The sequence below is a fragment of the Rattus norvegicus genome, chromosome 18 (genome assembly GCF_036323735.1).
Source record: "Rattus norvegicus strain BN/NHsdMcwi chromosome 18, GRCr8, whole genome shotgun sequence".
Lineage (NCBI taxonomy): Eukaryota > Metazoa > Chordata > Mammalia > Rodentia > Muridae > Rattus > Rattus norvegicus.
This window is the reverse complement of record NC_086036.1, coordinates 70,676,930-70,687,549: the sequence shown is the minus strand read 5'-3', so window position 1 is coordinate 70,687,549 and position 10,620 is coordinate 70,676,930. Positions and strand designations below refer to the sequence as shown.

General features: G+C 47.1%; 2 long non-coding RNA genes across 7 annotated transcripts in view; one reads left to right on the top strand and one right to left on the bottom strand.

Annotated features, from left to right (window-relative positions):
- LOC102552571 (uncharacterized) overlaps positions 1-9,176 on the top strand; it is a 10,653-nt gene extending 1,477 nt beyond the window's left edge. For 2 of the 4 annotated variants that reach the window (XR_005496284.2, XR_010059886.1), the window contains exons 2-4: positions 3,676-6,056; positions 6,946-7,386; positions 8,749-9,176. This is a non-coding gene — a long non-coding RNA (uncharacterized LOC102552571). Of the gene's footprint in view, positions 88-3,675; positions 6,057-6,945; positions 7,387-8,748 lie in introns of all 4 variants that reach the window. The other 2 variants (XR_005496286.2, XR_010059887.1) reach the window with 2 other exon arrangements.
- On the bottom strand, positions 857-8,628 carry LOC102557471 (uncharacterized). Of its 3 annotated transcripts, none has more exons than XR_010059888.1 (4): positions 7,181-8,628; positions 4,273-6,793; positions 1,908-2,068; positions 857-992 (listed from the first exon to the last, which is right to left on the bottom strand). It is a non-coding gene; the product is annotated as an uncharacterized LOC102557471 (long non-coding RNA). The 3 variants fall into 3 exon arrangements; XR_597048.4 differs by having other exon boundaries at positions 5,911-6,793; XR_010059889.1 differs by having other exon boundaries at positions 4,273-6,767.
- Positions 9,177-10,620: the final 1,444 nt, after the last annotated feature.

Genomic DNA, 10,620 nt, shown 5'->3' with positions numbered 1-10,620 from the left:
GCTTTCGCCTCCATGCTTTAGAACCAGAAGAATGTAGCGGCCTTGTGAGGTCTTGGGAAGAGCTGGGGCCTGGGGCCACTACCACAGGTGAGAGTCATAGATGTTTAGCAAGGGCCAGATGGGATTAGCCACTAAATTTAGGGCAGGTGGAAGAGACTGAGTTAAATTGATACAGCATGCTTTTCCAGGTGGGAGATAGTGGTGTCCAGCAGGTGTGCCAAGAAGGCAAATTAGGGAAAAACAAGCTGTGTGTCTTTTATCCATGGATTCAAGGGTCTCAGGCGGGTCAAGGTGGGTGGAACAAAAAGGAAGTGGGGTGGGGGCGCTCGTATCGTGGCCGGTCCCAGAGCAAAGAAGGCAGCAATAAAACCTACATGCAACAGAAGTGTGTGTAGGGGTGGGCTTTGGGGTTTCAAGTGCTCAAGCCAAGCCCAGTGTTTTCCGCTTCTTGCTGCCTGCTGATCCGGATGTAGATCTCTCAGTTACCTCTCCCTCACCGTGTCTGCCTGCACGCTGCCATGCTTCCCGACAGGACATGATGATAGTGGACGGAACGGATGAACCTGTAAGCCAGCCCCAGTTAAATGCTGTCCTTTATAAGAGTTGCTGTGCTCGTGGTGTCTGCTCACCGACTAAGGTCGGGACACTCGTTTTTATACTCTTCTTCTTCCAACTCTTTTGACTGGGTTTGGCTAGCCCAGGTGTTTTGGCTAAAGCCTGTAATTGAATTTCAAGGATTTCCGTTGTTGCGTGCGTTTTTATTTAGTCTGTTTTTATGTCTTCAAATGAGTGAGTAGGCGTCTGTTTTTATGTCTTCAAATGAGTGAGTAGGCAGACTGCATTGATGATAAACCACTTTGTTTTATTTTTTCATTTTATTGAGATTTTTATACAATATATTTTGATCATGTTCTTTCCCCTCCCTCAACTTCTCATAGATCCTTCCTACCTCCCTGTCCACACAGCTTCATGTCTTCTCTTTCTTGTTCTCTCTAAAAATAATAATAATAATAAAATAAGATTAAAAGCAAAAATTGAAACAAACAAACCAAAAAACAGTAAGAAAAAAAATACCTGAACAAAGTAAAACAAAAATATCCCCCACCACACACTCACATACACACTCACACACACACACACACACTCACACACACATACACACACAAACATACACATACACACACACAGAGACACACATACATACACACCACCACTCTCTCACACACACATACACACAGACACACACATATATACACACAGATACACACACACAAACACACACACTCACACAGCACACACTCTCACACACACCACACACATACTCTCTCACACACACACTCATACACACATACACACACAACTCACACACACACACTCACACACCACACACATACCACACACTCACACACACACTCACACCACACACACACCACACACTCACACACACACTCACACACCACACACATACTCTCACACACACACTCACACACACACACACACCCATTAACTACTTCTTGGAATGGGGCCTGCCCTGCAGTATGGTTGACAGACCCTGTAACACTCCACTGGTACAAACTGATTTCCCCTCTCACAGCAAGTATCAACTGCTAATGGCTTCTTGGTTAGGGGTGGGGCTTGGCGTCTACTTCTGGTGCTGGGGTATTTGTTCGGTTTGAGGAGGTTGTTTTGCACGCCTCCATAGTCATGAGTGTATATGTGCATCTGTCCTGTTGTGTCTGGAAGAAATCATTTCATTGAAGTCTTCTACCTCCCTGGCTCTCACAGTCTTGCTGCCTCACCTTCCTCATAGATCCCTGAGGCTTGAGGGGAGGGGCTTGATGAAGGCATCCCATTTAGGATGAGTCTCTCACTCTGCACATTGCCCTTTGTGGATCTCTGTTAATTACCTATTGCAGGAAGTGTTCTCTGATGAGGGCTGAGAGAAGCGCTGGTCTATGAAGTCTTACTGCAATTCCTGCCTGGGACTTTGAGTCCTGGGTGTGGTGGTTGGAATAAGAACGGCTTCAAAGGCTCATATACTTGAATGTGTGGGCCCCAGTCGGTGAACCTGTTTGAGAAGGATCAAGAGGTGTGACCTTGTTAGAGGAGGCGTGTCACTGGGGAATAGGATTAGAGGTTCTGAAAGCCTGTGCCATCCCCAGTTACTCTACCTCCTACTAAGGGATAAAGATATAAACTCTCAGCTACTGTTCAAGTGCCCGCCTGCTTGTGCCCTGCCTCCCACCATGGTGGTCATGGATTCACCTTCTGAAACTGTAAGCCGTCAATTAGCTACTTTTTCTCTAAGTTGCCCTGATCATGGTGTCTAGTCACAGTAACTGAGAAGTGACTGAAGCCCTGGGATAACTGGGATTACAGACGTGAGCCACTGTGCTTGATTCTGGCCGGTGTTTTATGGTATATATTGTAAACTACATTAGTCTTTTTTGTTCTCTTCTCTTTTGAAACAGAGTCTTAACTGTATATAGTTCTGGCTAGGCCTGAACTTGATATGTAGACCAGGCTGGCCTCCAGCCCATGCCCCGTGAGCACCAGGATAGCAAGTGTGTGTCACCATGTGTGCCTTATATAGGTCTTTATATGTACGAGGCTTTCTCATAGAAATGTGTTTTTAGGTTTTGCCTTTTCAGTTTTTTTCCCAGTTAGGCATTATTTTCTTTATTTACTGTCGTTATGTGTATTGTGAATCTCTCTCTCTCTCTCTCTCTCTCTCTCTCTCTCTCTCTCTCTGTGTATGTGTGGGTATGTCTGTGTGTGTCTGTGTGTCTGTATGTCTGTGTCTATTTCTGTGTTGGTATGGGAGTGTGTGTGCCATGGTATGTGTGTGGAGGTCAGAGGGCAACTCTTGAGTGTCAGTTTTCTCCTTCTACTGTGGGTGTGAGCAACCCAGCTCAGGTCCTCAGACCTACACACAGCAAGTGCTTTTTCCTTCCAGCCATCTTGCTGGCCTTGGCATTCTCTTTTAATAAATGATCTATTCGTAATAATCGAGACAGTGTGGTTGCTGATACGATTAGGTGAAAAGTTACCATCATGTCAAACATTCTTCATTTGTTCTCCTTGTTCTATTTTTAAGACTTTAAAAGAAATTGTGTGTGTGTGTGTGTGTGCGTGCCTGCAAGAGGGTATGTGTGTGTGAGAGCTGGTGCCCATGGGAGCTGGACACACCATTCCCTTGAAGCTGGAGCTTTTGTTGTCTGAGAGCTGCCTGACATGGGTGCTCGGAACCAAACTCAGGTCCTCTGCAAGGACCCCATGCTCTTAACCATTGAGCCATCTCCCTAGCTCCTCCAGTCCCCACTCTTCTTTTCTTCCTTTATCTGTCTTCTCATGGATTGATCCAACAATTTTTAGGATTCCATTTTATCTCCAACATTTACTTACTTAGGCCTTTAAAATACTTTCATGGCTGCTGTATTATTTACAATGTACAACTGTAATCAAACTATTTCTCCAAACGACTGGACACCACCTTATTGCAGGGTAAAGACCTTACACGAATATGTTTCCAGCCTCCTCTCCCACCCTTTCTGCCATTATCATCATAACCTTTTGCTAAAATACATAAACAAAATATAGAGATATTGTCTTCCCTTGGAAATTCATATTTTAGAGTAACAGTATTTTATTTTATTTTATTGCTTTTATTTTTAGGATCTCCTGGGCCTGAAGATAGAGCTCAGCCATTAAGAGCACGTGCAGCTCTTGCAGAGGACCCAGGTTCAGCTCCTAGCACCCACCTGACAGATCACAGCCACCTGTAACTCCAGTCTCAGGAGCTCTCTTCCCTCACTTCTGCAGGTGCTGCACACATGGTGCACATACGCAGGCAAAACCCATAAAGTAAAAATAACTAATCTTTTAAAAAAGGATTTTATGATATTATTGTTTACCCTATTACCATTACTCTGCATCTCTTTGTGTAGTTAAATTGTTCAGTTTGGTATCACATCCCTGTGTCTGGAAAATCCTCTAAACTTTCTTTCCTCTCAGAGCTGCTGTTAATGTGTTTCTGTTCACACAAAGAATTCTTTGTTGCCCCTATACTCTTGAGAAATATTTTTTTCACTGCATATAAAGTTTTGGACTTGTGTGTGTGTGTGTGTGTGTGTGTCTGTCTATCTTTGTGTGTGTCAGTATCTATATGTGCCTGTGTCTATGTGTCAACATGTGTATGCCTGTCAGTGTGTGTGTGTGTATGTATGTATATATGTACTGTGTGTATGTATGTATGTATACTGTGATACACACTTGGAAGTTAGAAGACAATTTTGTGAAGTCAATTATCTTTCTCCATCCTTATGTAGACCCACAGTGGGGACCGGAATTAACCCTTGAGTAGGCCAACATATCTTCATCGGTTTACACATCTTCCAACGGCTTTTAAAACTGTCACTTCCCAGCTCCGAAAAAAAAAAAAAAAGAAAAAAGAAAAAAAACTGTCACTCACTCCTGTTGAGGCTTAGCCTATTGCTATGTATTATAACGCTAAATACTGGCCCCACAAGATCTGGTTGTCCCCAAAGAGGAGATTCTCGGGAATGAAAAGATCCTCATAGACCAAGTAATGCTGTGTAACCTTGTGCCTTAATTTAAAACTATTGGTTAAATAAAGATGCCTACAGCCTATGGCTGGACAGAAGAGAGGTCAGAGGAGTTTCAGTTGGCAGGCTTGGGGTCTGAGGCAGAGACGATGAGGAGCGCAGAGAAAGAGGAGAAGAGAGAAGATGCCATGGAGTAGGTAGGTGGGTTATGAAAACATGGCCATGAGCACCGGCCTCTTGGGGTGGGAACAGCTCAGTCAGAACATGACCAGCGATATCTCAGGGCTGTTGACAGGGAAGTAGACAAAACAGCACAGAGGGTGGTTATCTTCCCAGCCCTATTTTACTATAAATATAGAGGTTTTGTGTCTTTTATTGGGAACTAAATGATCTAACATGGGGTAGTGTCCTAGCGTTTCCATTGCTGTGAACAGACACCATGACCAAGGCAACTCTTACACTTGACAACATTTAATTGGGGCTGGCTTAGAGGTTCAGAGGTTCAGTCCATTATCATCAAGGCAGGAAACACAGCAGCATTCAGGAAGGCTGAGTCTACATCTTCATCCAAAGGAAGCCAAGTACACCCGACAGTTACACACTTCCTTCATCAAGGCCACACCTACTCCAAAAGGCCACACCTCCTGATAGAGCCACTGTCTGGGCCAAGCACATACCAACCACCACAGCTAGAAACCCCCAATTCATATTTACCACAACACACTCCACTACTTATTTTTTTTGATGTGCACGATTTGACTTCCAGCAAGAGATCTGCTACGATTTTCCTTTGTTCCTTCATACATAATGCCTTGGTCGTGGTGTCTGTTCACAGCAATGGGAACGCTTTTAAAAAAAAAACCTCTCCACTCGCCTTCTCCATGTTCCCCTTTCTAATTTAAGGGTTTTCATATGCTATTCCTGGACATGTTTATAACTTTCCTGTTCATCTTGGCATCAGCGAGCTCTTGTGACCTACAGCTCGGTGTCTGCAGAAATTTTGGAAAATTCTCAGTCATTATTTATTCAAATATCCCTGGTACGTTTTTCCCTTTGTTTCTTCTAATCGAGACTCATGCTGCTGGATGACGTTTGGCACCGGTTGTGGCTGTTTTGCTCTCTTTTGTTTGTGTCACAGATTGGGAAACTCCTACCAACGTTCGCCAGCTCTTTGCTCAACCCCACCGAGTCTGCTAGTGAGCACACTGAAACAGGCCTTCTTTCCCACTCTCTCCCTTCCTGTTTGCTCATCTACCATACTGCTCATATTTTCCATTTCACCTTTAACACAGCGGCCTCAGATATTCAAGCCCCGTGGCAAACAGTTCCAACATCAGCCCTGTACCTGTGCCTGAGGAACTCCACTGTGTTCTGTTGTCTGCTGGGGTCAGAACTTCCCATGTGACTCTGGGACATGTTCCTGCCCTCCTCCAGGCATGGAAGTCTCCCCCTCTTCCTCCAGCTCCAAAGAATGTTCAGCGGTGTCCTGAGGTATTGCTCTTTCTGCTATAGAGAAAATCATTTTGTTCTCTAGGGGAGGTGGGGAGTGACATCTAGATGGGGTTTTGTGACCATCCCTATAGTAGCTGCTTTTGAGCTTGGGAGACAGAACACCGACAGAACAACTTACGGACTGAGATACTTAGTTTTGCTCATGGTTTCAGACAGTCTTAGTGGTGGGGAGAGCATGGCAGAGTTCATGGCAGGGGGGGGGAGTGTGTGGGTGTAGTTCTTTACGTAGCAGTAAACCAGGAAGCAGAGACCGGGACCAGAGCCAGGGGTTATATATAACCTTCAAAGGCTGACCCTTAATTAATGACGTTCCACTAGCCATACCTATACCCCCTAAAGATTTGACAACCTTCCAGAATAGTGTCACTGGACGGGAAAAAGTACGCAAAGAATGAGCCTGTGAGACATGATTCACATTCAAACCATCACACTCCCCCAATGGCTGCTATTTCTTTCTCTAGCTTGAATCGTGGGGGATGCTTTCCTTGTATTCTCCTTCACCTTGGAGTCTTCGCGGAAGACTAGCTGAGTCCTTACTGATATGTAGCTTCTGTATAAGCCACCATGAGGGCTCCATCTCTCGGTGCTCCTTAGGTCTCACCCTGGGTTTTCTTATGGCCTTGGTGAAGCGTAATACAAGTCCGTTTTTCTGCTTCCGTCGTTGTTGTTGAGGTGGTAGCATTACTCTCTCTAAGTATGGGCATCCAGAGTGGAAACTAGGAGTCAGAGTTGAATTCATTAAAGAAAAAAAGAGGGGGAGGGGCAAGGCTTTTGCTCACCTAGATCTTAGTTACTCTTCTGCTCTGACAAAACACCATGAGCTAGGCAACTTATAAAAGAAAGTGTGTAATTGGACTTAAAATTTCAGAGGGTTGAGAGTCCACCACAGAGGGGGAACTGTCGCAGCAAGTAGCAGAGATATTAGCTGGAGCAGTAACTTGAGAGCTCACATCTCAAACCACAAACGGGAAGCAAAGAGGCACACTGGAAATGGTGAGAATCCTTTTGAAGCCTGGAAGCCCATCCCAGTGACACACCTTCCCCAAGGCCACACCTCCTGATCCTTCCCAAATGGGTCCACCAACTGGAGAGCAGGTACTCACCTCAAATGAGCCTATGAAGGTCACTGTTACCCAAGTCCCCACAGCTGGCTGGAAGGTTGAATTGGTGACTGCTTTTCTCACAGTATGCTGTTATTTGGTCCCTGTATTACTGTGACACGGGTGACATGGGTGACAGATGAGGTCCTGAGCCAGTGGATGCAAAAAGACCACAGGGGACAAGGATGTCTGGCCTCCTTGGATGTAAGGTATGAGATTAGGAGGGACCTATAGGATGAGGCATCGCGGCCATCTGTCCTCAGCGTGCTCTGGGGGAATGAGCTGGAGAAACTGAGGCGCAAAGGGAGATGGGAAGGCCCTGGCATGATTGAGGGTGGACTGAGGAATGAGCTGGCAGTCTCCCTTGAGCCTTGGCAGGAAATGGATCTTAGGAGGAGTATTGGTGTCAAAGGGCCTAGAACAGTCTCTGGAGCTCCCTCAGAGGAGCAAGGGAGAGCCTGCAAGTCCAGGAATATAGCTCGGGGCAGGGCTGGGTTTTCCTATGCTGGGGCATCTAGGGCTTGGCTCTGTGGGGAGCTAGCAGGGGAGGGTGTGCTGTAGGAAAAGCAGTGGTGGAGGAAGAAGTGTTGCTTACACTCCCCCCCCCACTTTGTTTAAGGATGTATGCATGCATGTGTGAGCAGACACACACACACACACACACACACACACACACACACACCACACACACATTTATTTTGTGACTTCCCCTCAAAGTTTTCAATATTATTTATTCAAATATATTTGTTTTCAGTTCATCCATTTCTTATTCATTTATTTGTGTATTAAATCAGTCCATTATCACCGGGCTCTGTGCTTGTACTCTCTAGCCTGGTCTTCCTGAGTAATAGGTATGGGTGTGGAGAAGCATGCAGCTTCAGGCCCCGGGTACTCTGATCCTCTCAGAGATAGTTTGGGTGAGGGCCTGACAGGGAGGGGTGAGCACCTGTCTGGAACCTCCCATGAGGACAATGCCTGATGTAACCTGTGTGCTAGCAACAGGTCTCCCTGGGTGACATAATAAACAAGGTTCACCTCACACAAAAGACCACAGATTCCCCACCTTGCCTTCCTTTGCTGCTTCACCTCACAGACCTGCCTGCTGGACCCCACGTTCCCACAGCTAGTGTTTCTAGTCTGGATCTTGAAGCCTCCCTTTTTCTCACTGCCTAGCCGAATTCTCGTGCCCATCAAAGCCAACTTAAGTGGCACCTTCTCCAAAGCTTTGTCAGAGTTCCCCAGTTAGAAGTACTGATGCTAATCTCTTGGCTCTAGCTCCTTGGATTTCTTTTTATTTATCCTTGCTTGGTCTTGCCTCCCCGGGCAGCTCCTCAGGGCTATTTTCACAATCCTCTGGGACCCCAGGTTGTGCTCATCTTTGCTGAAATAAAACCGAATGTTTTCTGTGTGAACCTTTCCGCTGCCCCTCATTGCTCCCGAGATCAAGCTGGTGCTGAGCGATCTGATTCCCCTCCCCCACCTCATCTGTGGCGCTCTTGAAGCGGGGGGGGGGGGGGGGGGGGGCGGGGGAGTCAGGGCATATCTGTGCTTTATCTCTTGGATGTTCCCAGCGTCTACCTGGAACCGAGTAAATACTCCATAGATAACTTCAGAGTGCGACGCCGTGGGATTCCAGCTGAATCATGATCGGAATGACTCCGCAATGACGGGCGCTCACACTTCACATCTCAGCCAGCGCAAGACTCTGCCTTCCTCATTCCCTGTTCCTCTGGTGGGACTGGGGGGCAGGGAGAGGCAGAGGGGTTGTTATAATCATTTTATAAAACATGCAGGTGGTCTCTCAATCTTGAGAGTGCCGTGGGCCTGTTAGGTCTGGTGGCACGTACCTGTAACCCCAGCCCTTTGGTATTACAATTCAGATCACAGGAGGCAGGAGGATCACAAGTTCGAGGGAGCCCTGAACTATACACAGTTGAGTCAGTCATAGATCCATAGCTTGCCCCTGTCTCAGGGGTGGGGGTGAGGGAAATCCACAGTCTGCCCTGTCTTAGGGGTTGGGGGTGGAGATCCATAGCCTGCCCCTGTCTCAGGGGTGAGGATGGGGATCCACAGGCTGCTCCTGTCTCAGGGGTTGGGGGTGGGGATCCACAGGCTGCCCCTGTCATCAGGTCTTCGTGGATGACAATTAACAGACGTCTCTGCCAGCTTTGTCTCCATCTCAGAAGACACTGAGTGAAAAGTCCCTACATGGTTTTTCACATTTCGTGAGACCCAGGCACGTCAGAAAAATGTTGAGGTGAGTCAGAGGGCACCTTCTGTCACAGTGGAATCTGAGTGTCAGCCTACAGAGGAGTGCCCTAGCAAGGAACATCGGAACAGGTCCTCTCCTCTGCCGCTCACAGAGTCCTGCCTCTCTGTGTCTTTGTGTCCATGTCTGTCGTGTGGTGTTCTTGAGAGACAGAATAAATGATGCCAGGGATGGTGCTAAAAGCATTATAACAATATTTGGAAGTCCGTGTCATTGGACTTCAGGAAAAAGAAGTGTTGCAGCCCCATGGGACCCGGGTTCACCGAAAGGCCATAACTCAGTTTTGACAATATTGAGAACCAGAGTGACAGCCTGGGGCTTTGAGGGGAGGGGTTGTTTGTTTTGTTGGGTTTATTTAATTTGTGTGCATGAGTGTTTTGCTCGCGTGTGTGTATGTGCACCATGGTCACACATTTGCCCATGAAGAGGGAGGAAGATCCCCTGGAACTGAAGTGACGGTCGTGTGTGTTATGGGAACTGAACATAGGGCCTCTGGAGGAGCAGTCAGTGCTGACTGCCGAGCCATCTCTGCAGCTACTGGGGCAGCTGACCCTTACATCTCCTCAGAAGAAAGCTGACTGAAGTTCTCCTGAGAGAGCTCTGAGAAGTGGGACCCTTTATTCCTGGAGTCCTCATGACACTGTTGATTCCAGCTAGAGGCACAACCAGCACTGCTCCAGCTCCTTGGTGGGAGGCCATGGAGTCACTTAGGGATTTCGTTCACAAGGTGGATTTAGGGGTCTCTGAAATCTCGTGTTTTCAACTTTGAGCTCATGTCAGTAGTGAGACCATCCTGATGACGTGGTGCAATGGCCGAGAACTGTGTGGTCTTAAGAATTCCTGGGGTAGCAGCAAACCACTGAACTGAGAACGGGACCCCCGTTGAAGGAATCTTAGAAAGGACTGAAAGAGCTTGAAGGGGCTTGAGACTCCATATGAACAACAATGCCAACCAACCAGAGCTTCCAGGGACTAAGCCACTACCCAAAGACTACACATGGACTGACCCTGGGCTCCAACCTCATAGGTAGCAATGAATAGCCTAGTAAGGGCACCGGGGGAAGGGGAAGCCCTTGGTCCTGCCAAGGCTGAACCCCCAGTGAACGTGATTGTTGGGGGGAGGGTGGTAATGGGGGGAGGATGGGGAGGGGAACAGGCATATAGAAGGGGAGGG